The sequence below is a fragment of the Rissa tridactyla genome, chromosome Z (genome assembly GCF_028500815.1).
Source record: "Rissa tridactyla isolate bRisTri1 chromosome Z, bRisTri1.patW.cur.20221130, whole genome shotgun sequence".
In the NCBI taxonomy this organism is placed as follows: Eukaryota; Metazoa; Chordata; class Aves; order Charadriiformes; family Laridae; genus Rissa; species Rissa tridactyla.
The window spans coordinates 38,360,601-38,386,992 of record NC_071497.1 but is presented as its reverse complement, the minus strand read 5'-3'; the positions used below and the strand labels follow the sequence as shown (position 1 = coordinate 38,386,992).

At 41.8% G+C, this 26,392-nt stretch overlaps 1 protein-coding gene across 7 annotated transcripts in view; it reads left to right on the top strand.

Moving 5' to 3' along the window:
* The first annotated feature begins 619 nt into the window (after nt 1–619).
* The window catches only part of SPIN1 (spindlin 1), a 65,004-nt gene continuing 39,231 nt past the window's right edge, over nt 620–26,392 (top strand). The window contains exon 1 of one of the 7 annotated variants that reach the window (XM_054186746.1): nt 620–753. The gene's annotated coding sequence lies outside the window, so the exon portion shown is untranslated. The other 6 variants (XM_054186749.1, XM_054186745.1, XM_054186750.1 and 3 more) reach the window with 6 other exon arrangements.

Genomic DNA, 26,392 nt, shown 5'->3' with positions numbered 1-26,392 from the left:
CCAAAAGCTGGGAGCACCCAGGACTCACAGCATCAAGGCTGTGTAAGGAACTTAGGAACTTGTAACCAAAGCTTTTGTCCAGCAGCAATTTTTTAAGTGTTCCTCCACCCCCTTTTTCGTGTTCCTGTTCCACAGATGACAAGTTTTCAAAGGAACCTTGTACGTTCTGAAGAAACTATTCCTTTTCCATCCCAATAATGTTGCAAGAGGACAACCTAGTTCAAAATGCAGCCTTTTGCTTTTCTTTCAGACATCACCCTATCCTCAGCACACCGGAGAGCCTCAATTACTTACAAACACTTTGCCTAGTCAGGTGAAATGCTAGTCAAGCCTGAGTAGTACCTGAGTATCTGCACACCCTTGGGCTTCTCTGCACAATCACCACCACTTCCCCAGACGACCTGAACATTCCCCCAGGGTTGGAAGGCGACCACTGACACCCCAAAACCCCAGTGGAAAATGCTGGGCACCCCGTCAGCCGTGAAGCTCCCAGTCATGGCGCAGGGCCCCAGCTCGGTCACGGCCTCAAGGCCTGCCCGTGAAGCAGCCGCTGACGGTAAGCACCACCGGCACCACAGACCTCTGCGACCCGCCCGGAGGCGGCGCCGTGCGCGCTGCGGGGAGCAGGCGGGGCGGGGCGAGGCGAAGGCCGCCCGCCGCCCCGGGCCCGGGTAGGCCATGTTTCCAAGCGGACCGTCAGTCAATCGGCCGGCCCTGGAAACCGCCGCAGCGGCCCGCGGCACCGCCGACACGGTGGGTAGCGCAGCACGTAGGGGCAAGCAAGGGCAGCTAGGGGCAGCCAGCGGCAGGCGACGGCTGCGGCCGCGCAGGCGCGCTGAGTTCGGCGAGGGCGGACGGGGCGAGGGAGCGCGTCTTCCTCTCCTTACTCCTGTCGCAGTTTGCGAGCCGCAGTGCGCCTGCGCGCGCGCGGCGGCGGGCGGCGGGCCGGGCGGGGGAGGAGGGCGGGTCCCGGCCCTGTGTTTTGAACGGCTCGATGCGGGTGGCTCACTATTTGGCAGGAAGGTGAGGAGGCCTCTATCCTGGCAGCGGAGCTGGCGTAGCGAGAGGGGATCCAAATGTGGCAGAGGCGAGCAGGAGGCGGTGGCGGCGGAGGGGGGCAAACGAGACAAGGGGAGCGGTCGTCCCCGCTCCCGCCGCGGAGGAGCTGAGCGGCCTGGCAAGGTGGGGGCTGCGGCAGGGCAGCAGCTGCAGCGCTGGCACCCCCGGGCCGCCCGCCTGGCACCCCGGGCGCTCGTCCCGCCGGCAGGTGAGCGAGCGGAGAAGGCGGGCGGGGGGGGAAGCCCTTCGCGCCGCCCTTGGCCTGGCCCGGTCCAGTACCGGGCAGAGCCGGAGGGAGTCGCTGTGGGGGGAGCTGGAGCCGCTGCCAGGCCAGGCCAGCCCAGCCCGGCCTCCTCTCCCTCGGGGCTGACATTATGTATCCACCCGCGGTGTCCGGGCCACATAGGCCCCTCTTCTGCCGCCGCCGTCCGGCCGCGGTGCCCCTCCCGCCCCGCCCCCGCCGCCCGCTCGGAAGCCGCGGGAGGTGGGCGGCCGCGGGGCCCCCGGGCTCATGTTGCTGTCTCTACCCTCCCTTCTCCCCGCCAGCGCCCCGGCTGCCTGGCAACACCCCCCACCCTTCCGGGCTGCGGGGGGGCTGCCGCCCTCCCCTGGCACGGGCTCCGCTCGACATCCACCCTCCGTCCCGTGCCGGAGGGGAGGGGTCGGGGCCGCCCTCCGTTCCCTCTGCGGAGCTATTGTATGCGGGCTGGGGCCCGCCGAGGGGCCGCCGGCTGATGAGCCTCCCCCGCCTCGACAGCGCACGCCGGAGGAGGCGGAGGAGGGGGGAAGCGTGCCCCGATTCCCCCCGGCAAAGCGGGGCGAGGGGGCGTGAGTGCAGTATCGGCCGGACCGGGCTGCGGCGCGGCAGGCGGAGAGGGGATCCGCCGCGCTGCCGCCCGGGTCTGGCAGCGGCGGAGCTGCGGGCAGCGCTCCCGCTTTGCGCGGCGCTCTGCGTGCGCGCTGTGCTCAGGCTGCGCCGGGATCCTTTGTCTGCTGGTGCTGCCGCCGCCGCTCTCCCTTTCTCCCTCCCTTCCCCCCTCCCCTCTCTACCAGTGCCTGCGTCTCCTGCCTCTTCGCCTTTCTCTCTCCCTCCCTCCCTCCGTTCCCATCTCTCTCAGACTCAAGTGCTGCTGCAGCTGCAGGTTTGTAAATACCGGACCAACACACACAACATGGCTGACGCTCGCCCTGCTCCTCTACCAGGGTCTCCGCCTTCTCCCTCTGTCTCCACCGCTTAGCCCTCTCCTCGGTTTAGGCTTTTGTTTCATCCCCTCTCCCCTCTCATCTCCCATCCAAAAAAAAAAAGAGGAAAAACAATTCACCCTCCTTATTGTTCGCATGGCGGGATTTCAAGGGTAAGGATCCTCGCTTTGGAAGCTTTCTCATTTCGTTTTGCTGTTTACAACAAAATGAAACCTAAAAATAAAAGGGAATTCGGGAACCTGGCAAGGCCTGGGGCGAGGGAGGAAGGGAGGGAAGGAGGGGGGAACCGGGTGAGCCCCGCTGAGAGAGGCTTGATTGGAATGTGCATATCTTTTTCTCTTTTGCGGTGGGGGGAGGCTGATGCGCCAAAGTGCTGGCAGAGATGAAATACTGTGTTACAGTTGCAGAATGATCTAGGGCCGGTTCTTTCATGTTAGGATGTAGTTCGGTGTAAGGTATCAACTCAGTACAATCACATTAAAAAGACACGAACTAGTTATGTCAGAATAGGCATTGTGTACGTAAAAACCGTAGCATAGGTTTTTGGATTTCTTTGCATTCCCTGTGTCTGCTTGTCAGTATCTTAAAGAGCTCACAAATCATGGGGTACAAAACTGGAATTAACACTTGGCAGGTCTTTGTGTTGCTAGTTTTCCTGTCACAGATTGATTAGACCTTGTGATGACAATAGCACAAACCGAAGCATTCTCTTTTTGCTAAAAGGAGCGCTCCTTCCTTTCAGATTCCTTTTTTGTAAAAAAGGCATGGCATCGTGAACTTAAGTGAGCTCCCAAACTGAAACAAGACAGCATGTCTGACCTCTTCTAGCACAAGGCAAATGCTCAGTTCAATACCTCCCGCGTCAGTTATTCAGAGCACCCCCTTCTGGTTTAGATGAATATAGCTTTTTTTTTTTCTTGCTTATGACGTAAAACCAAAATAATGTTTGAAGGTAGTTTGCTGAATATTTCTAAAGTTATCTGCCGTGGAACAGATTTGTGTCTTGGTTGTAACATAAGGATGAATGCTCCAGGTACTAAGACATGAGGCTTTATATTGCTTTGTGGACATGTTACTGTAATTGATAGTAAATATTTCATTTTTCAAAGATTATATTTAAAGACATGGTCTTTATTCAGTCATATACACATGGATAGCCATGGCTTCTGTTAATATCTGAGCACTGTCCTAAAGTAACAAATGTCCTAGCTCTGTCGTCTTTGTCTACTTTGCTTTGGAATCTTCTAGTGGAGGAACACTGTCATGGCATAGTCATACAGCTTTTACTGAGATAGAAGTAAATGCTACACTTCAATGCTAGAATTAGGTATCATATGTTATAACTTCTTTTTCTGCTGCTTTTTTCATCATTAACAAGTGTTGATGAACTGATGAGGAGAAAATATTTTATTATAATGAGTTTACAACAACACAACTCTTGAATGGAGTCATCTAAGTTACAAGATCATTTTGGAACGTGTATATATGTCATGGCTCCTGAGCCAACTCTACTGCTTTCAGATGGAAAAGTCTGAGTAAAAGTCTGTAACTTGACACATGAGTAGATTCCTGCAGCAGTTGGTTACTTTTTTTTTTTTTTTTACATTGAAGAACCTGAAGGCAGTATTGGTAAAACTACTAGAATAGTTATAGAATACTAGAATTAGCTACCAGTTGTAGCTAATAAGTAATTCATTATGATAGCCACCAAATTTTGAAATTACCGCTCTCTTACTAAAAGTGTGAGATGCATTGAGTGTGAAATGTATTGCGGTGCAAACTCTTCCTGCAGATATTGGATACTTAAGCTGATTGTTAGCCTGAAGAGCAAATCAAACAAAATAGAAATAGGCTATCCACAACACATCTCTTTAAATAATAGATCGCTTAAAAATTGTTATGTTTCTTAAGTCTGGTACACTGTAGTTTTGTTGCTACAATTGAATTTTATTCTGTAAAATTCAGCTCTACTTTATTAGCTTTGTGAAGTTTCTTCTTTATAGTGTCTTTGCTATAGCTTGCAATTCTGTTCTTTTCTATGACACCTACAAGGTTTTTCTTTCTGTCTTGGTTGTGTTGATGAGTTGGTCAAAAATCAATATTGTGTGTCTTAGTATCCCATGAGGAGCTGATCTAGTTGAAGAACTTGCCAAATCCTTGTGTCTTTGGTACCAATAAGTGAAGACAGTGCAGTGTTTGGTCATTGTGGGTAATACTAGGTCGCGTTTAACCAAATCAAAACCCAGGTGCTAGTAACATCATCTTTTCCAAAACTGTTCACTTTTTCATATTGGGAAGTGAAACTGAGGAAAAACAAAACTGCAAGAAATGCTGTCTCAGTGGTCAGCTTGCTGGAAGATGTTAGAAATCAACCAATTTCTTTTAACAAGAAACACTTTTCAATGAGTCTTTGATCACGTAAGTGATCATCATCAACTGATGAGTCGGTTGAGTTCTAAATATTTATGAAATTACCAATTAAAATATAAAATCCTAAAGGTAAAAATACACTTTTAGTTGATCTCGTACTTCGATATTTTTATGTTTTCTCGATCCAAGTAGTATTCTTCCATTAGCTTCTTGCCTTGTATCTTTCCTTGCTATCTGTTGCCAAGCTGCACTCTTTGACATGTTCAGACCTGTAAACATCTACCTGATGCAATAGCTGTTTTTTAAAGTGCTTTTTTAATGTAATGCATCATTTCCTTAATACTTGACAAATGAAAGATTTTCAGTAAGATTGTATTTTCTGAAGAAAAGAAATAGCCATATGTGTGGTTGTTTGTGGGGTTTTTTGGGTTTTTTTGTGTTTGGTTTGGTTTTTTTTTTTTTTTTTTTTTTAGAATGAAGCCTGTTGCTGTAAACTTTCACGCTTTCATTTTGGTTTTGCTTGCCTCCTTTCTTTTCTTGCCCCAGGTATTAGAAAGGTCAAATTTGACTACTTGGTGGTATGGCATGGGAATATATTTTAGTAGATGACTGAAACCGATACAACAAAGTGGTTTAAACACCATCTTTTGAAAGCTGCTCACTGAAGCTGAGCCAGGAGAGAGAATCACTACTATGGAGTAATTTCCTCTTGTATGGTTAGATTGTTTCTCATACCAGGTGTTAGAGAATTTTTCATTTGTTTTTTTCTCATTTTCCTTCTCTTACAAGTCTTCAGAGTTCGCTGGTTTTGTGATCGGAAGGGGAATGCTGATCTCTCTTGACAGTGGTATTCCTAATGAGTACTTTTTGTATATCAGGATGTGTCCCACTTGCTATCTAGATTCTACCCAGATGTCAGGCGTCTTAGAGGAATGGGGAATGTCTCCTTCCTTGTACAAATGTGCAGACTACATCTCTGTTACATGGATGAGTTCCCTGAAAAGGTGTAGTTAACTAATTTGTGTTTTATCTGTGAACAATTGATTCTAGTGACCACAGAAAACATTTCTGATCCATTTCAAACAGTGGTGAAATAATTTTATTAAAACTTGTTGCGTTTGCCATGTGGTCGTTGCAGTTAACTTTTGTTCTACTGGAAAATGTGAATTTGATGATGGCATGCAAAATTCAGGAGATAAAATTGATTTGGCTATAAGGTTGTGGAGAACAGTTCTGCAAATCTGGGTTACCTTTTTATGTTTCTTTCCTGTAATGTATGTTGTGAAACTGCTGTAAATCTTTGCTGTATGAGGTCTTCTTTGACTTGCTTATATGGAAACTTTATTGAAATGGTTACACAATGTATAGATATATAAATGTATAGAAATTGTTCCCATTACCTGTGGTGACTGTTAGCCTTAAGTATAACCTAATGGTATTTTAATCTCTGCAGTGATTGTGGGGTGTTTGAGATGTTGTTGAAGTATCTTCCAATTATATATTTATTTTCTTTTTAGATCTGCTTGCAGAATAAGAGTTACTGACACACAGAATCACAGAATGGTTCGGGTTGGAAGTGACCTTAAGGATCATCTAGTTCCAGCCCCCCTGCCCTGGGCAGGGATACCTCCCACTAGATCAGGCTGCTCAAATCCTCATCCAGCCTGGCCTTGATCGCTTCCAGGGATGGGGCATTGACAGCTTCCCTGCGCAACCTGTTCCAGTGTCTCACCACCCTCATTGTAAAGAATTTCTTCCTGATATCCAATCTAAATCTATCCTCTCTCAGTTTGAGACCGTTGCCCCTCATCCGATCATTAAACTCCCTGATGAAGAGTCCCTCCCCACCCTTCCTGTAGGCCCCCTTTAGGTAATGGAAGGCTGCTATAAGGTCTCCCTGGAGCCTTCTCTTCTCCAGGCTGAACAACACCAGATCTCTCAGCCCGTCCTGATAGCATAGGTGCTCCAGCCCTCTGATCATCTTCGTGGCCCTCCGCTGGACCCACTCCAACAGGTCCATGTCCTTCTTGTGCTGAGGACTCCAGAGCTGCATGCAGTACTCCAGGTGGGGGTCTCACAGGAGCAGAGTAGAGGGGCAGAATCACCTCTTTGGATCTGCTGGTCATACTTCTTTTGATGCAGGCCAGGATGTGGTTGGCTTTCTGGGCTGCAAGTGCGCATTGCCTGCTCATGTTGAGCTTCTTGTGCACCAGCGTCCCCAAGTCCTTCTCCCTGGGGCTGTTCTCAAGCCATTCTCTGCCCAGCCTGTATTTGTGCCTGGGATTGCCATGACCCAGGTGCAGGACCTTGCACTTGGCCTGGTTGAACTTCATGAGGTTCGTACAGGCCCACCTCTCAAGCCTGTCCAGGTCCCTCTGGATGGCATCCCTTCCCTCCAGCGTGTCGACCATGCCACACAGCTTGGTGTTATCGGAAAATTTGCTGAGAGTGCACTCAGTCCCACTATCCATGTCTCCAACAAAGATGTTAAACAGCACTGGTCCCAGTACTGACCCATGAGGAATGCCACTCGTCACTGGTTCCCCCTTGGACATTGAGCCATTGACTGCAACCCTTTGAGTGCAGCCATCTAGCCAGTTTCTTATCCACCAAGTGGTCCATCCATCAAATCCATGCTTTTCCAATTTAGAGACCAGGGTATCGTGCGTGACAGTGTCAAATGGTTTGCATAAGTCCAGGTAGATGAGATCGGTTGCTCTCTCCTGATCTACCAATGCTGTGGCAACATCATAGAAGGACACTAAATTTGTCAGGCACGGTTTGCCTTTGGTGAAGCCATGTTAGCTATGGCCAATCAGCTCCTTATTTTCCATGTGCCCTAGCAGATTTTCCAGGAGGATCTGCTCCATGATCTTGCTGGGCACAGAGGTGAGACCGACCGGTCTGTAGTTCCCTGGGTGTCATCCTTTTTTACCTTTTCAAAAATGGGGGTTATGTTTCCCTTTTTCCAGTCAGCAGGAACTTTACCAGACTGCTACGACTTTTCAAATATAATGGAAAGCGGCTTAGCAACTACATCTGCCAGCTCCCTCAGGACCCGTGGATGGATTTCATCAGGTCCCATGGACTTATGCACCTTCAGGTTCCTCAGATGGTCTTGAACCTGATCTTCTCCTACAGTGGGTGGTTCTTCATTCTCACAGACCCTGCCTTTGCCTTCTGCAACTTGGGCGGTGTGGTTGCAGCCCTTGCTTGTGAGGACGGAGGTGAAAAAGTCATTCAGCACCTCAGCCTTCTCCATATCCTGGGTGACCAGGTCTCATGTTTCCTTCCAGGGAGGGCCCACGACTTCCCTAGTCTTGCCTTTACCCCTGATGTACTTAATAGAAGTTTTTGTTATCCTTGATTTCCTTAGCCAGATATAATTCTATCTGGGCTTTAGCTTGCCTAATCTGGTTCCTGGTCGCTCGGACAGTTTCTCTTTACGCCATCCAGTCAACCTGTCATGCCTGTACCCTCTGTAGGCCTCCTTTTTGCTTTTGAGCTTGTCCAGGAGCTCCTTCTTAATCCATGCAGGCCTCCTGGCATTTTTGCCTGACTTCTTTTTTTCTTGGGATGCACCGCACCTGAGCTTGGAGGAGGTGATCCTTGCTCTCTTGGTGAACCAGCTCTCTTGAGCCCCTCTTCCCTCCAGTACTTTTTGCCATGTTACCCTGCCAAGCAGGTCCCTCAAGAGGCCAAAGTCTGCTCTCCTGAAGTCCAGGGTAGTGAGCTTGCTGCGTGCTCACCTCACTGCCTGAAGGATCTTGAATTCTACCATTTCATGATCACTGCAGCCAAGGCTACCCTTGAGCTTGGCACTCACCACCAGCCTCTCCTTGTTGGTAAGGACAAGGTCCAGCATAGTTCCTCTCCTTGTTGGCTCCTCTGCCATTTGGAGAAGAAAGTTGTCATTGAAACATTCCAAGAACTTCCTGGATTTCTTGTGGCCCGCCGTGTTATCCTTCCAACAGATATCGGGGTGGTTGAAGTCCCCCATGATGACCAGGGTCTGTGAATGCAATGCCGCTCCTATCTGTCAATGGAGGGCCTCATCTGCTCTGTCATCCTGGTCATGCTGCTCTTCAGGTGGTCTTCCTCTAGGGTGTTTTATCTGTGACTCCCCAGGTCCTATCTCCGCAGGAGCCCCTGGCTTGTCCCCATAAGACTTCGAGTGTACTGCAGCGTACCCAGTACGTCTCGGAGCAACAGGTTGAGGGCCCTCACTAGTGAGCTGCCCCTCACACCTTGGAGCATTGTCCCTTGGCTTGTTATGAGCAAGCAGGGTAGCATCCCCCTCTCCCAACAGGCCTAGTTTAAAGCCTGGTCAATGAATCCTGCTAGCTCATGAGCAGACACCCTCTTCCTCCTTTCAGAAAGATGAGCCCCATCCAATGCCAACAAGCCTGGTGCTGTGTAGGCCATCGTGGTGCTGTGTAGGCCATTGCATTGTGGAAAAACCCAAAACTGTGGCAGTGACACCAGCCACGTGTTGATGGCTTGCACACAGCTGTTTCTTACAGTGTCCCTGCCAGTAACTGGGAGAACAGAAGAAAAGATAACCTCCACCCCAGACTGCCTTATTAACCTTCCCAAGGCCTTGAACTCTCTCTTGATTGTTCTTGGGCTATGTGTTGCCACCTCATCACCACCGACGTGAAAGAGCAACAACAGGTAGTCGTCCAAGGGCTGAACCAGGCTGGGAAGTTTTCTAGCAATGTCCCTGACCCGGACCCCAGGGAGGCTGCATACCTCCCTGTCAAGAGGGTCTGCCCAGCATATTGGCCCTCTGCTACCCTCAGAAGGGAGTCTTCTGCTACTATAACCCGCCTCTTCTTCCTTGTAGAGGCAGTTGTAAGCACTTGCAAGTAGGTTTTTATATACTTTTTTGATGAGACTACAAAGCTTACAAACACTTAAGAGCTGATTAGCACTTGCTTTAGGGTTTTTTGTTCGCTTGGTTGGTTTGTCATTTGTTTTCTTTTAATGTTATTGTTCAATGTTAAATATGTTATTTGAGGTCTGAAATTCGAGATCTCCACCTAGAAGTACTGGTGACAGTAGATGTTATTTTAGGAGCTGTTCTGTGGATTTCAATGATTTAGTAAATACTGAACTTATACAGAATGTCAGCTGAACTTTAGACCTTCCATTCCATATGGTAGTTTGAACAAAATGGAATTGTATCAGTTTAGTTACTCCTTTGTTGTTGTGTTTTCCATTAGTTTTTTTCAGTTGTTCTCACATCGCCGACTTACGGTAGCCTTGCGTAGGGAGAACACTTTTACTGTGGTGACCAGGTGTCGAGTCCACTTGCTGTCTTTGAAGTCATCTCTTCATTTTCACTTCACCACTTCTGGCGTAGCTGCACACACGTCCTACTTCCTGACTGAGTGGTAGCTGGTAGTCCCCTTCTAACAGTGCCAGTTATCTCAGCTGAAGGGCCCTGGCTTCCGTCACTGCAGCTGCCTTTCTTGAGTGGTTGGTGGTGCATGTTAACCTAACTGTTCTTAATGCTGGATCCTGGAGTTGTTTGTTTCTAGTGTCAGTGTTGGGGAGCCTGTCTGGTGAAGTCTAAGACTTATCCTCAAGTTTGGAAGTGCTGTAGAATTGAAGTACTCCAATAAAATGTGTTGCTTTCTTTCAGGTCACTGGTGGATCTTTCATCCTTTTTGTTGAGATCCCAATACTGGCAAAGTAACTTTCTCCGAGTAGCCTATTAAGACAACAGTTCCATCGGAGTGTAGAGCAGAACAATTAACAAACACAGGGAATGTTTGTAAATTTAATCTGTTTTAAGATTACTATGCTAACTAGGTTGTAAAATGTAACATTGCCTGCCAGTTTAATGTCCACCACTGATGCTGCTTCTCAGAGTGGTACTACTCTACCTAGATGTGGCCAGTCATATATAAAATGGAAAAGTAATAAGCTTGACTTTTTTCCCCAGTAATATTCTTTGATTTACTCTAAATTACAGTAAGCTGTTGCAGCTGGTCTATGCCATCATGCTGAGGTCTGTAGAATTTCACTTTTATAGACTTAAATTTGACCTTCTTTCAAAACAAATATTTTTTCCCTCTGAGCTTTTATTAATCCAATTTTAATGGAAAAATGAACTTTGCTAGATCATCGTCTCTTATCCTAAGTGGGTAAGATCTGAAAGATTTATTAGATGTCAGACTTCTGTTCTGGTATTTATTAAAATAAAATAATTATTTCTGTTGCAAAACTCATTTTCCTAATTTAGTATTTATGTTCCCTACATAGAATTCTTCCCTAGTACGCTGAACAAAGGTAGCTGAAGTCCAGTGTATAATCTTGTGTTTGCTGTTGACTTTTTTTACATATGGAAATTTTCAGCTTTCTAGATTTAATGTCAGTGTTGTGAGCTCAGTAGTGTAGGAGAAGTCATGTTCTAGACTGACATTTTTCTGTTAAGTTTTCTTGGTAACCTTTTCCAAATGTAAACATAATGCCTGCAGAATTCAGTACAGTGCTTAGGCTTCTACTATGCAAAGGTAAGTACCTGTGTATTGTGTCTGTTCTTCCGCATGTCTGTAACTTATTTCTGGTCTTCAACTTGAACTGTAAAAATGTTTGCAGCTTAGAAAATTGAATAAAGACAGTCTAGGAGATATAAAAAGAAATAAAAATAATGCTTGGAAGCATGTAGGTCATTTAAGTTTTTTACTTGCAAGACAGCTGACTATGTCTGCATAATTCTGGGCAATTGCTTGCCTGTCCTGCTTTATAACCATGCATGTTTTAGGCAATGGTCTGAACACCAAAGTGAAATCAGAATGGGAGCAAATATGTTCAAGATTAATTCACTATTTCCTTCTCAAAACCTTCCAGTTACAGAGAGCTTTATTAAATGGACATAATTACTTTTTTGTTCATTAATCCCTTTCAGAAGATCTTTGTCTTAATGGTGAAAGATGACACAGAAATTAATAAATGACTGTTTTGCCATCAGTGGATCTGCAGTTTTGTGAGATATGGTCAAAATCTATGCTCTGACAAGAATATATTTAAAAAATAGCTTCACAGTAAATTCTGCTTTTCATGTGACTTCATAGAAATCTAACTATTAAAGTGCTTTTAGGGTTAAGGAATATGCAGGTGTTTGATATACTTGGAAACCACAGATTGTTGGATACTCGTATGTTGACATTGTGTTGGTAGGGGGAGGGAGCATTAACAATGACTGTTCTCATGGTCATATCTCTCTCTCTCTTAGTCGTCAATGGCTCGATGTCCAGATGGAGAGGGGCAACAAGTGGTGTCCCTCAGGGATCTGTACTGGGACCGGTGCTGTTCAATATCTGTATCAATGATTTAGACAGTGGGTTCAAGTGCACCCTCAGCAAGTTTGCCGATGACACCAAGCTGAGTAGTGCGGTTGACAGGCCAGAGGGACAGGATGTCATCCAGAGGGAGCTGGAGGAGCTGGAGAGGTAGGCCTGAGCAAACCCTATGAATTGCAACAAGGCCAAGTGTAAGGTCCTACAGCTGGGTCGGGACAATCCTCGTTATCAGTACGGGCTGGGGGATGATGTGATAAAGAGTAGCCCTGCGGAAAAGGACTTCGGGATACTAGTAGACAAAAAACTGGACATGAGGAAACAATTTGTGCTTGCAGCCCAGAAGGCCAATTGCAGCCTGGGTGGCATCAAAAGAACCGCGGCCAGCAGATCCAGAGAGGTGATTCTGCCCCTCTACTCTGCTCTCACGAGACCCCACATGTAGTACTGTGTCGAGCTCTGGAGTCCTCAGCACAAGAAGGACATGGACCTGTTGGAGTGGGTCCAGAGGAGGGCCACGAAGATGATCAGAGGGCTGGAGCACCTTTCCTGTGAAGACAGGCTGAGAGATCTGGTGTTGTTCAGCCTGGAGAAGAGAAGGCTCCAGGGAGACCTTACAGCAGCCTTCCAGTACCTGAAGGGGGCCTATAAGAAAGCTGGGGAGGGGCTGTTTGCAAGGGCATGTAGCAATAGGACGAGGGGCAATGATTTTAAACTAGAGCAGGGTAGGTTTAGATTAGACATTAGGAAGAAGTTCTTTACAATGCGGGTGGTGAGAGACTGTAACAGGTTGCCCAGAGAGGTGGTGGAGACCCCATCCCTGGAGACATTCAAGGTCAGGCTTGATGAGGCTTTGAGCAACCTGATCTAGTTGAAGTTGCAGTTGCTTACTGCAGGGGGGTTGGACTAGATGACCTTTAAAGGGTCACTTCCAACCCAACAGGTTCTGTTCTGTTCTATTCCTGTCCTTGTCCCTACTGCTGAAGGGAGGAGGGGAAGGCATGAATATGGGTAGAAAGCTCATGTATTTCCTAGACTGCAGGAGTGCATCTTGGGTGAATTGCATCTCTGTCTTCTGCATCTCAATTTTGTCAATGAAAGCATACTTCATTGTTAGGTGCTAGCCATAAGACAGAGGGGGCAAGCAAACTGTCTTTTGGTGCGTGTTCTCTCCTAACTGTTCGAGTTGGAGGGGAGATTCACTCCTACCCTCACTTGTTAGCTGTGTGTGTACCTATGGCTTGTATGGAGAGAGATGAGACAAATTTATGTTATTTTGTATCAGTAGGTACAGGTGGGTTTATTAATAACGTATGAAAAATACTTTTTTAAGTGGTAGTATCTTGCTGTGACCTTAGTGGGGAGCCAGCGGTGAAGGAAGCATTGCATTAGATAGTTTTAGGCTAGATGCTTGAAGAATGAAGTTTATATGGATTAATTTGAGATAGGTTTTTTGTTTTGTTTTTCCCCATACGTATAAAATAAATTGAAGGAGGACTATAGGGGGGTGAGATTTTGTTGTGAATAAACAACCTAGTTTTCAGTCATACTTAGGCCTTTAAACACATTTCTAGGAGACTTTATGGTTGAGTTGGGGGTGGTGCAAGGTTAACTATGAAGCAGGGATCAGCACAAAAGGCAGCGGCTTTGGTTTTCTGTCCTTGTGTGTGCTTTGCTTGTTTGTAGAACAGACTTCTAGAAAACCTCATCTGCTTTTATGGGGAAGGATATCTCATTTCATTTTCACTTGTGCTGCACGCACAGCGAAGTAATTTCAAAGCAGGGTTTTTGATCAGAGCTTATTATCAAAGTATAAGAAAGGAAGACATGTTTGCTGTGGGATCAGCAAGGTATGGTAGGAAAAAAGTGATTCCAAGGTGATCCTCAATTCTTAAAGTCTTGACTACTGTTTTGCTGTCATTTTGTCACCTTTCTGCTGCTACAGAACAAGAGGAATTCAATGTTTTAAGGCAGTTGTTTCTGAGCAAAAATTGTCATACACTCAAAGTCATGCAGGTGTTCTCTGAAAGTAAACTTTTTCACAGTCCAATAAAAAATTTTTCAGAGTAACTTGAAACAGTTCTTCATCCTCTTAAATACTTCAAGACCTTCTGATTAGTTTAATGAGTATGCAAATACCATACCAGTTTCAGAAATAGTACTTTGTGCATTTTTTTTACATGTTTTAAAAAGTACCAAAAGTATGAGGATTGGTCTGTTCTGATGTCTCCAGTACTTTTAGGGAGAGTCACTGGTTTCACAGCTTGATTTTTCTCTCTTTGTCCCGCCCACTCCTGACTTCTACTTATGCAGGACATGTTGTGTTTTCCACCAAAAATCTGGAAGACCTGTGTGTAAGCAAAGAAAATACCATGTAATGTTACAACACTGATGGTTCTCATCTTTTATAGAAAAAAAAGTATGATCAGCAGTTTAATAAGTTACTTTCGTTGCTGATGAATCCAGTGTTGACTGCAATATTTAAATTAGTAATATTACAAATCTCTGTTAACTTTTCCTCTATGATTATATGACTCTTCTGTAAGAAGCTATTTTTGTTCTAAAGTACTGTTCTATCACCAACCCTTTAAATTTATCAAAACCAGCATAATTAGCTGTAACTAGAGCTCATGATACAGTGCTATCTATGCTGTTACTGCATATTACAACTTTAAGATCTATTGCAACTATTCACCATTTAAAGCTGATAATCTGTTTAAGTTGAGATGTTAACATTGTAGACAGTGAGTGAATATTCTGCATCTGGTCTGGAAAAACGAAGATCACATTGGTTAGTAGTCATGGCAAGAGACTTGCCATTCTTAAAGCATTTGCTTTTTACATTTCCAGTGTTAACACCTGCTTGAATGCCTTTGTATGAGAACTGCTTTAATCTAAGCTAACATGGCCGAAAGTGAAGAAAACAGGTAATTCAGTTCATGACTGGTTGCTAAACTTTTTCAAGATGCAAATTAGAGGCAAGAGATCATTTTCCCCGACCTTTTTTCTTCCCCCCCACCCCGCCAATCGTTGCAAAGATAGGATGGAAATTACTACCAATTTAAATTGTCTGATCTTGTCTATAAACTTTTCTTAAAATTGAGTTGTAGGGAGAAATTTTTCTATGCTTTCAGTATGGGTTTAGTTATTGGTGTGATCATGCTTCAGTCTGCAAAATGTTACTGTTTACTCTTTCATTGCAGTAATACCTAACAAAATTACTTGTCTATTTTCTTGTGACTAGAGGAGGCCTTAATTTACTCAATAGCTTAACTCTAATTCCTCCCCCTACTCCCAGCTGATTTAAAAAAGAGAACTAAATTTTTATCAGAGTAGAGGCAGTCAGTATTTGTGTCCGAGAGACACAAGTTAATACCTCTGATTCATTAAATGCTGTGTAGTATGGTTGTAGTTATTGTGGTGTTGATGATGGGAGGTTAGGCATGCGTGTCTCTAATCTACGAATAAATGGGCTTATAGTACAGCTTGTCATAGTGTTGGTTGTATACAGCCAACGTGACTAACTGTAGTTTCTAACCTGGTCCCTCTAAGTATTGTGGCCCTGCTTTTTTTATTGGTGGGGTTTTTTTGTTTGTTTGTTTAAGTGCTGAATTACTACTTATTTATCAATATCCTTATTGGTTACTGAGGTTGAGGTTAATAACAATTAAATTTTGACTTTTCTAATTAATGCTGTAAATAATAGCTTGTCCTAATAAGAATTTTGAATGCTCATGTGTGGTGTTGCTGCTTTTAAAACTGGTAGGTGGTTACTGTAGCACAAGTCTTAAGTATTAATGTATAATTACTTGGCTTATTTTCCCCTGACACTGTTTTTGGTTTCTTCTGGCTCTCTACCCTGGATTGGTGGCCTGCTGCTGCTCATTTTGAAGACAAATAGTGATTATGTCATGAGTAAGTAAAATAGCTGCAGAAATTGGACGTGAGCAATAAGAATCAATGATTATTAAAGCATGAACTATCATCTCTGAATTCAGGAAACAAAATGTCTTCTTTACTGTGGAACTTCATGAATGAAGTTGTAGAAGCCTGATGCATTAGAGAGAAAAAAAAATATTTCAGGTATGTCAGCAAACTGTTTGCTCTCGCAGAACTAACTGATGTCACAAATTCTGAAGTTTGGCTTAAGAAAGTATTTTAGTTATGCTTTTTTTCAATTAGTGTTGCAGAGGTGTCTGTTAGGCTCTAAGGCCTCAGAACATGTGTCCAGGAATGATCTGTTGCTTACAATCCACAGTCTACTAGTGAGCTAAAAATCTTGAAAGTGGTCTGTCAAGTGGCAGATTTTTTTTTCCCCCTCCTCTATAAAATATGATAGGAAACTTGCATTCCCTCAGTGTTGAAAGATGTGTGTAGCAGTGTAGTAGCCTGGATTGTTTAGAACTGGCTAATGTACACTTGAAATGTCACTTGGAAGGATCAGCCAGCCTCCTAAAGAGATGTGGACTGAAGAGTTTGATTTGCCATGATTAATTAACCTAACAGACTGAGCTAAGTGCAGTAACTTACCACTCCATTACCTTCTAACAGCAGGGTTAGGTATGCTTGCCCGGCCTTGCTTTTGCAGAATGTTTGTGTGATCCTTTTGACTCTGGAATTATGATTCTCAGACTAACACAATAGCAATTAAACCTAGTCTTCAAACAAAGGCTGATGACCTAAATATCCCCTAGGAGGAGACACATAAGCAGAGAACGGAGAAATGTCTTACTCTTTCAAATAGGCATTTCCCTCTGGTGTCCAGAGACCTATCTTTGTAACTGTTACCAAACCAAACTGTGTAAACTTCCTTCCAATTATAATAAATTATTTGGGTTAACTCCCTCTATAAGACTATGAGTAAGGACAAAATACTTGCATTATAATACTTAAAAGTGTTCTAATCACTTGCAGTTACCATAGAATGGTAGCAAGTATATGGCTTGTACAGTAATAAGGTGCTGCTGTTGTACCCTGGGCAGTGCTTATTTTTGTGCATATGTTTTTTGGATTCAGGGGATGAGGAAGATAGCTACCTATCAATAAGGAGAAGCTGAGCTGCTTCATATTTGCTATGATGCAGAAGTGTACAACTTAAGGCAATTACACTGACCTGTAACAACTTGCTACCTTGGTGTCTGTGCATGTTCTTGCGCTCTGGTTAAATGCAAGGTAATTTGCGGTAGGCTGAACAATTAGGAGTCAGTTAAAATATGCCTTTGGATAAAGGGATCCAGGGAAGGTTCTCCTGGCTTTTGAATAGATAATAAATTTCTTCTTCAATTTTCTTATAAAAGCATTATCTTGTAAGATTTTTTTTTTTAAGGGTAGAGGGCTATGCATTTCTTAAATGATCACTTGGGGTGTTGGAACATACTCAAGGTTTAGTCAGTGAGTAGTTTTGCATTGCCTGTAAGAGGGATTATTTATATGCTTAAAAAAGTCATTGTGCTTCAGAGTCCTGGTATCTTCTGTAAAGTCACAGGAAGAATTGTAGCAATGGTGTGAAAAGAAATAATATCTCAATATTACTAAGTAAGTGATAAACTTTACTACTGTTTTTAAAGCTGTTTGGCTAAACGCTCATAGCTGTTTATGATGGTTCCATAGTTAGAAGGACATAAGAATACTGAAATTGAACTGTGCCTTCTGTTCATATAGACAGATCATTCCAGAATAAAAAAAAAGAGGTTTTGCTTGTCCATGCTGCTTGAGGGAAGAGTAGACTATAGCTCTAAAGAAACTCTTTAAAAATGCTCTATGCCTGTATCTCTTTTGTTCTACTACCAAAGGTGTGCATAATATTGCAGTAACGGGCAATTTTTTTTTTTTTTTTTCAAAAAAAGTTTTGCTGTGCCAAAGAATGACTGAAAGGTTTGTGTGTAGACAAATATTTCACTTGTTCTTCTCAGCTCTTGGAAGGCAAATAGACTAGAAACTGTTTGGTTTTTTTATTTAAAAACTGTTGATGAATTAATGCAGTACTTAAAAGTTTATGTTGACAAGCACGTTCTGTTTTTTAATTAAGCTGTTATAAGCTCATTGGGTACTAGTCGTTCTCTTACTCCTTCTTTATCTTGATTCCTATTCAGTAGAAGAGCCAGTGTGCGTGCTTTTAATTCCAAATTTCACATCCAGTTCTTTGGATTCTTGTGTTCAATTTTTGGTATGTATTTTTTTTTACTATTATGCGAAACAAGGAATTTTTCAAAGGGCAAGCATATGGCAAAATGCCATTAAGTCCCTTAGCCAAATATTATTGAATCTAGTTGTGATATTGCTAAGGTGGGAGGCAGATCAAATAAAAAAACTATTAAATTTAAATAAGTTTAATTTTATACAAATGCTTAATACCTGTGGATAAGCCCTAAAAAATGGCCTAAACATGTAAGGCTTTCTGGAATACATCTTCTGGAGAACTTAACTTTCTTTTGTTTTCTGGGTCACTTATTTATGTATTCTTAAAGTGGTAGGTACATAGTTGTCCTTTCCCGGAATTTCAGAAAGCTAATTGTTTTTAGTGTGAGACTAAAGTTCAAACCTGTAATTGGAAAGAGCTCTTTTTTTTTTTTCCTTACTGTATTGTGGATATGGCATGCATATGTCATATTCCACTCCCAACCCCTTTTACCTCAGGAATTTCTTTTTTCTTTAATAATTTTGTCAATTTGGTTTTGTCATTGCTTTGTTTTTTTTGCCGGTGCCTGTTGATGACTAGCTCTTTTCCCTTCCAGGCAAAATCCTAGGCCTATAGTTCATTGTAACCCTCAGCTGATGTACTGATAGCTTGTCTGATTTAGTGAACATGTAGTATTATCACTGTTACTTACTTCTAATCAGCCCGTATGACTTGATGTTTAGCATTTAAAGATTAGTGCTCTTTAGATGTTAATTTCATAACTATTGATGTATGATTCCTTTATTAGTGGGTTATAGGCCTTTCCTGGCCTTTTTTTTTTCTCTGAGGAACTCCAGGAATATATAGAGCAGCACATAATTAAACATAATAAGGAAGGATGTATTTGATCCAAGGTTCCCAAACTGTTTCCAGTTGATTCAAAAACCCAAACAGTGGGAAAAGCCTTGATCTGTGAACTATTGAGCTCGACCAGCCAAGATGATCATCTCGTGCAGGCACACCTGTCTGTTCATCAAGTGAAGATCAAGAACTTTAAAAAAAAAAAACTCTGGACAGAGGTGAGCTAGTTCCTACACAACAGTACTGGTCTGAGTCAGTTATCCATTAATGAAACTTCTTGCTGCCTTTCATATGAAAAACAAAGGGATGAAAAGTACCTAAAGCACAATAAAAGTACGCTTTTCTTCTCATGAAAGTGGAGTTAGTCATCGCCTTCGTCCTTCTTCGTCCATCTCTTTTTAATTCCACAAATGGAAAAAATATCTGGCATCTGGTTAGCTTACTTAGCAGAGGGACAGGAGGAGTCAGTTTTACGTATCTGCATTTACAGTGCTGTTGCAGAGATCACTCAGTGTATCATGTACATGCAGGTGAGACAGAGGCTGCATGCTATGCAAGTTCCTAAAGTTCAGAGGATTGTATTAATTTGCTGGTTATACCCAACACAAAGCTACGTATAAAAGTGTTTGTCCCACATCTTGGATTGTTTTGGTCATTAGAGCTGATAAGCCAAATTTCATTGCTGCCTGTCTGAGAGTTGAGAGGTGTCCAGTCAATCACTGATATTAAAAGCTTGTGAGGGCAAAACAGAGGGGTTCTTGCTGTTGAAGTTCATTGGGTTAATATTCTTTGTCTGTGTTCATGGTGCAGGTATTGAGGTATGCTTACATATGCTTATGTGGTGAGCTTTCAGGTGTTTGTGTGTATCAGATTGCTTATCTGGAAATCTGTTACTACCTTATCATTATTTACTAATTTTTTTTTTATTAAATAACTGAATTTTTTCTCTGTAATGTTTTGTAACAATGGTTACAAGAGTTTTTGTGAATTTTGAGAAAGAAAATGCATAACCTCTTAGAATGGAAGTGTTGGGTTTTTTTAAATACAGTGAAATATTGTGAGGGAATTGTATCAGAACAGATTGATTTCATCAATCAGCTAGCCTTCTTCAAATGAAAACATGACTTAGTTTAACCTACTTATGCAAGCTGTAGGTATAAGAAACAAATTGTAAGTGTGCACGGAGAGGTAGTTTTTGTTATGAAGGTTAGTTTCTTATGCTGTAGAAGATTCTTGCAGGTATAACTTGCTATGTGGTGTCCTGTTGGGTTCTGATAAACCATGCTTAGCATGTCCTTGGATTAGTTTTCATTCAAGTTCTGTTAGTGACTTGAAAGAAGCATGCTTACAAAATCTGAGAGAAGAATTTTAGGCAGCATACTTAAAAAATAAAACGGGAAGTGTAGAGGAATAGTAAATAGAAAACACAAGACTTGGAAAATATGCTTTAGCTATAATCAATTTAACCTACTATCAAGTAAACAGCTTAAAATAGGTGATTGTTCTGAGAAGTTTTTTAAAGTCTACTTCTCTAACATTCTGTTTTATTATACATATTACAGGAAGGTGGGGAAAGCACTTCTGTCTTTGAAGCCTTCAGCATACAGAATAATTCAGGAGTAGTTGGAAAGGCTTTACGTGAATAATGTAGACATTTCTGTGAAAACTGTTGCTTTGGTTTTCTCTTAAGTTGGTAACTTTTTTTTTTTAAAGCTAGTAAAAGAAAATGCTGATAAAACTCAAGTACAACTTGAGTTCAGGTTGGTTAGTTTGGGAGGGTTTTGTTTGGTTAAGGTTTTCTTGCATAACTTTTTTTTCTTTTTTTAATGGGGTGGCACTGTATGGATCATGTTGTTTGCTGTTGAGGGGAAAAAATGTTTTTCTTCCACTCTTGTCCTGTGGTGGGTTGACATGGTGCCCATCAAGCTGCTCTACCACTCTCCTCCAAAGCAGGGTAGGGGGTGGAGTAAATAAAATGGAAAAAACCCTTGTGGGTCAAGATAAAGGCAGTTTAATAAAACAAAAGCAAAGGCTGCGTGCAGAAGCAAAGGAAAACAAAAGGTTTATCCTCTGCTTCCCATGGACAGTCGATGTCCCACCTCTTCCTGCTTTGGTGTAGGGGTTGGTCTGGAAGACACCCGTCAACAGCTAGCAACACCTTTTTGCTACCAATACAAAGCATAGGACCATGAGGGCTGCTATAGCAAAAATTAACTCCATCTCAGGCAGACCCAATACCTCTACAAAAAAAGCTAGAATAATACATTTCTTAAGACATATGAAGAGAATTATACGGTGTGATAAATTCATCTTGCTTTGAAGGCCAGGATTATCATATTCTTATTTCGTGACTGGACTATCTATATATTAGTAGAATTAAGTGTTAAGGCTTGTAATAGAAGAAATAAAATTCACCAACTTGTTAGTGAAGTTGTAATTTAATTGCCAGTGTCCTGGGGAATTTAAGGGAAGAGAAAGCAGGGAGATTTCTTTTCAACTAAATCTTACTCTTACAGCAGAGGCATTAGCTCAGTCTCCAACTCTACCAATACAGAAAAACATCCTTTCGTAATACTTTTCACAGAAACAGGATCACATTAGATCACACTCTTGCCTTTTCCTATTTAAGTGTTATACTGTGTTAGTAGGAGACCTCAGCAGAGGAACTTGATTCCAGCCAGCTTTACAGGTGAACAGAAGTGAAATGTAATGTGAATGGAGATTTTAAAATACATCATTGCATAATCTGGGTGTTAAAGCAGGTGATGCAGAGAACCTTTCAGCATTGACATTTAAACCTAGAAAAGGTAGCTTTTGTGTTAGAGCACTAGCAAGACCCAGCCTTACGTATGACTATTTTGTAAGGAGGTGCAACCCACACGTCTAAGGCTGAATTACAATAATTTCTCATTTAAAAAAAAATAAAATCAACAGTGCAATGCATTGCTAGTGGAACTAGCTACCGTGAGGAATACTTTTGTTTCTGAAGGCCTTCTAGAAGCACTTGTATTTGTAGAGAAGCTCAAGATGGATTTTGCAGTACTTGGATCCTATTGAAAACAGCATGAGAGGGAGATGCTAAGTTGCTGAAAAATTGGGCCAAATGTTCAGTGCATTGTTCACAGCTGGAATATTTGGCCTCTAAAAGGGTATTGACAATGCCTAAAACATTTCTAATACCAGTATTTTTTGTTACTGATTGCACGTCAAGTAGATCAGAAAAAGTCATGTCTCAATTGTGATAAAAGATACTATTGAAATAAGAAAACTATAAATGAGAACTGTTCCTGTTCTGCAAACTTCTGTAGCTGCAGAAAACAGGCTGCCTGCCTGTTTGGGTGGTCTTTGCTGCTTAACAATATTAACTCATTTTGTTTTTTAAAGTTGTGGCTAGTAATATAAGATCAAGTGTATGCGCTGTTGAGTTTTATGTATTGCAATGGAAAATACTGCTCTCATTTAAAGCACAAAGGCAATAGTTTGAATGGCTTAACTAGTATTTTGAATAATATTTTAAAAACATTTTCTCTTAAACTTAAAAAATAAGAGGTTGCAGTTTACTTGCTTATGTGTGCCCTGTGTTTTGCTGTTGGCTGGGTAAGACTGTTGAATACTTAATTGAAAATTATTTATGATTTGACTTGTCAAATACCAGTTAAAGTTTTCTGACAAACGTGTTTCATTAATTCAGTACTTCACTGCCATAAGTATTTGTGAACTAAGAGCTGCCAATATGTTAGAAAGCATATTCACCCTTAGATTTTCATTAAGGTAGTACCTAATGAACTGAATTTCTGTTATAGCCTTTTTATTAATTTGGATGGCCTTATGCATTTATTTGTAAATGAGAGATCATTGGGTGGAAGGTGGAGGGGGACCACTGGTTCTAAACCTTTGTGGAGAAACATCCATCCTCTAACAAATTGATAGAAAGAACAATGTGTAGAAGCTGGTCAAACAGATTGGTGTGAGATAGGGATTGAAAATCACTTCTTTTTATTGCATTTTGGACTGATGGGGTATTGTTGTGGTTGGGAAATGCTTCTAAATAAGGCATGTAAGGATTTGTTGGTACTGGGGGACAGTGGTGCTGTAAGTCTGCCCATGGTTCTGTTTATGCTGAAAGTTATTTCATGTTCAAATTTGGGAGGACTTGTTTCCAGTTGCTTTTGACTGTTTGAGATTGGCCATTAAGACTTGCATCTCTTATTCTGGATGTATGCTTTAAGCTCTTTGGAGTGAACTTCTACTAAAACTTCCATCAAAATTGCTTGATTGTCTTCATGAGGCTATGAATAGAAAAAATAGTTGTTTCTTTTTTTTCTGCAGAAAGAAACTGTAGCCTTCTTGATCCAATACTGAAACTTTAGATCAGAGAGTTATAACTAAAGAGTATAAAGAGTATATATATCTTCGATAAGGACATACTGTTTGTTTTCGTTACTAAAAAAGCTAGTGAACTGTTAATGATAAACTTCAACTCTGAACAAATAAGCACTGAGCAATTCCCGCTCATGCAGTTAGCAGAGATCCATTGGCATTTGGCAGCAGAACTTCTTAAATCCCCATGTGTATTTCCTTTCTCTCCAGCATTGTGTAGGCTAGATAGGGGTGCAACCATAATTCAGTAGAATGTCATTTGTTATGCTGCTGAAGATGACCAGCGAGACTCTTTCTATTCTGTGTTTTGCTTTATGCTTTTTTAAATTGGTTTCATTATTGACTGAAATGTGGAGTTTTTCAGAGGTGATGGCTAAAAGCTATCTATGACAAGTAGCCCTCAGTGAGAAACCAGAAACCACAGAGAAGCATGTACTGCAGCTAGTTTTGCAAACAGGCTAGGACAGAAAAAAATGCTGTAGTGATCCCAAGATAGTATTGGTATGAGGAACTATGTAAAAAAAGTTGGGCAGCTGTTGAACTGGTCATTGTCCGATGACTGGAGGAATTTTTCTGTGAAGTAATGGTAAAATGACTTGCATAAATGTAAGGAAGACTGGAGGCTGAGGTCAGGGAGAAGGATAATGCAGAAAGAGCATAAGGAAGTGCTTGGGAAATAAGGTCTTGAAACAAAGTTTAGAAAGAAGTGAATGTCGTCTTGATTTGCTTTAATTCAGTGTTCTGGAGTGCCAGATAGCTCTAAAAACTGTGGTAGAGTGACAAGTGGTTTTGACAGGTAAAAAGACCTAGCCAATCTGGAAGGGTGACTGGTGTGTAATAAATGTGGGCAGAGCCAGGCAAGTTAGGTGCTGACAGTGGCACAGACTTCTTAACTTGATATACTCAGTAGAAGTGCTTGAATGTAGATATGCAGTATTAATAGTCACTTCTCTTGTGTGCTCTTTAAGGCTTATCTTGCCTCTGAACCAGTTATTATCCATGTACTTAAAATGTTGTGAAATGTGAGAAGAGCAGAGCTCTAAAGAACAGGGAAATAATTAATTGTTTTTTTATTAAGGAAGCTATTATGTGATTAGAGTGAAGCAAGTGTAATGGGTGCATGACTTTGCTCTTAATATTTGTTTAATTCTTATTAAATAACAGTGCATGGTGGCAAGTCCTAAGGATCCTAGTAGGGGAAAAAAGTTTGTAATGATTTACATGCTTTAAAGTAAGAGAAAAATTTCCCAGAGTTCTGTAGAATAAAAGTCTTAAAAAAAATTTAAAGTAACTTAGAAGCCTTTTTTAACTTATCAAGCAGTGTCTGTATGCAAAAAAAGTTGAACTTAACTTTGGTATTTCCAGGGTTTGATTTCTGAATGGTACTTTTTTTAAATGTAATTTTTAGATAAGGTTCAAATATTTCATATTGCTTTCAGGATGCACTGTATTGTATGCTGCTGCTTTGCTTTGTGCTTAGTTTGCTTATTCTTTCAGCAGATTTTTTTTGTATTGCTCTGAAATATGAAATTAAGTAAAATCTAAACACTAATTGCATTGTTGTCTTGGAGTTTCTATGGCTTGGGCTACAAAAGCTCGTATTGCAATTCTGTAATTTGATTGTGGGCTGTGCGTTACAGTGTTCATAGCACAGAATTTGCTGAAATAAGATCAAGGGAAAACTGTCTCATAGTTCTAACATATATGTTGTGAACATGTATGTTTAACATATGTGTTCTCTACCAGATTTCATTGATCAAAAATGTATGTATTGGGGTTCTTGTTCCCACTTTGTTCTTACTCTCTTAAAAAAGTCTGAAGTCATCATTTTAGGCAATTTTGAATGTATGAAGTGATTCTGATATAACCGAAGTGATGAAGTTTAAAGTTTTTACTTAATGTCAGTGTCAAAATTGTCACTTTTAATTATTTGGCTTTTACATTTTTTACTTACTACATTTTTCTGCTGCATGAAGTGTTGATGATCCTGAGGCATAATGTTGAGCCTCTCAGAACATTTATAGATCTTTCTGCGTTAAGTAGCAGAGACATCCAGTTCAATTTCATACCTTCTGAGTGACTGTGTAGGGTAACTGCTAATTTTGTGTAGCACTTAACTTTTTAATATCTAATCATGGTGCTCTCTATAAGTAGTCCTCTGGCCATTTGTCAAGTCAGCAAGAAAATTTTCCTGCACCACTGAAGAAATAAATAGGAAAAACTAGACTGGGACAGCGTGGGGCTTTGTAACCCTGAAGGTAAATACCTGTTCGCTTATGATGTGTTCATACATACTTAAAATATTGTCATGTGTTCAAATGTGCTGAAAATACTATCATCCACGTGAAAGTTTCTGCAAAGGAAGAAAGCCAGATACCCTCTCTAAGGGGTGTCTGAATGGCAGATGAAAACAATGGTATTGTGCATACAGATAGGTGGGGTGGAACTGAAAGAGGGAAAGAAATAATGTGAAGGGATTGCAGGCTGCACTATAGTACATGCTGCACTACTATACACGTGCCTGATTTTTGGCTGCTGTTACGGTCAAAAGTTACTGCTAATTATCTGTAATAGCTTTAATCTAGACTGGAAAAAAAGAAGGTAAACTTAAATATATCTGGGGTAATTCTGTGCTTTCACTGTATGGATGTTCAGGTAGCTGAACCTGACCTGCTAGTTGAATCGTCTTCAGGCAGTTCATCTTGGACAGTTTACTATTTACTCTCTGGTTCCGCTTGTGGCCCACTGAGTAAAATCTTCAATATGTGTAAATGCCATGCATTTCACACAGAATCCCTTGGAACTATGTTTATGGTATGCCACTCGTGGAGACTGCCGCTTTTTAGGGCCAGAATCCCACATTCATGTTGGATATGGAATTTTACTATATACTGAGGGCTAGCATAAAATATCAAGCCAGCCAGGTGAGAATGAGATGACATCAGTGTATTTTGTAGATGATCAGAAAGTCTCAAATAATCCTTTGATTGCAGTAGAATTCAGATGCACTTTAGAAAGTGCCACCTTGATATATTTCTAAAAAGTAGGAGTCTGATTCTGGATACCTAAACTTTCAAAAACATAGTTCTTATCT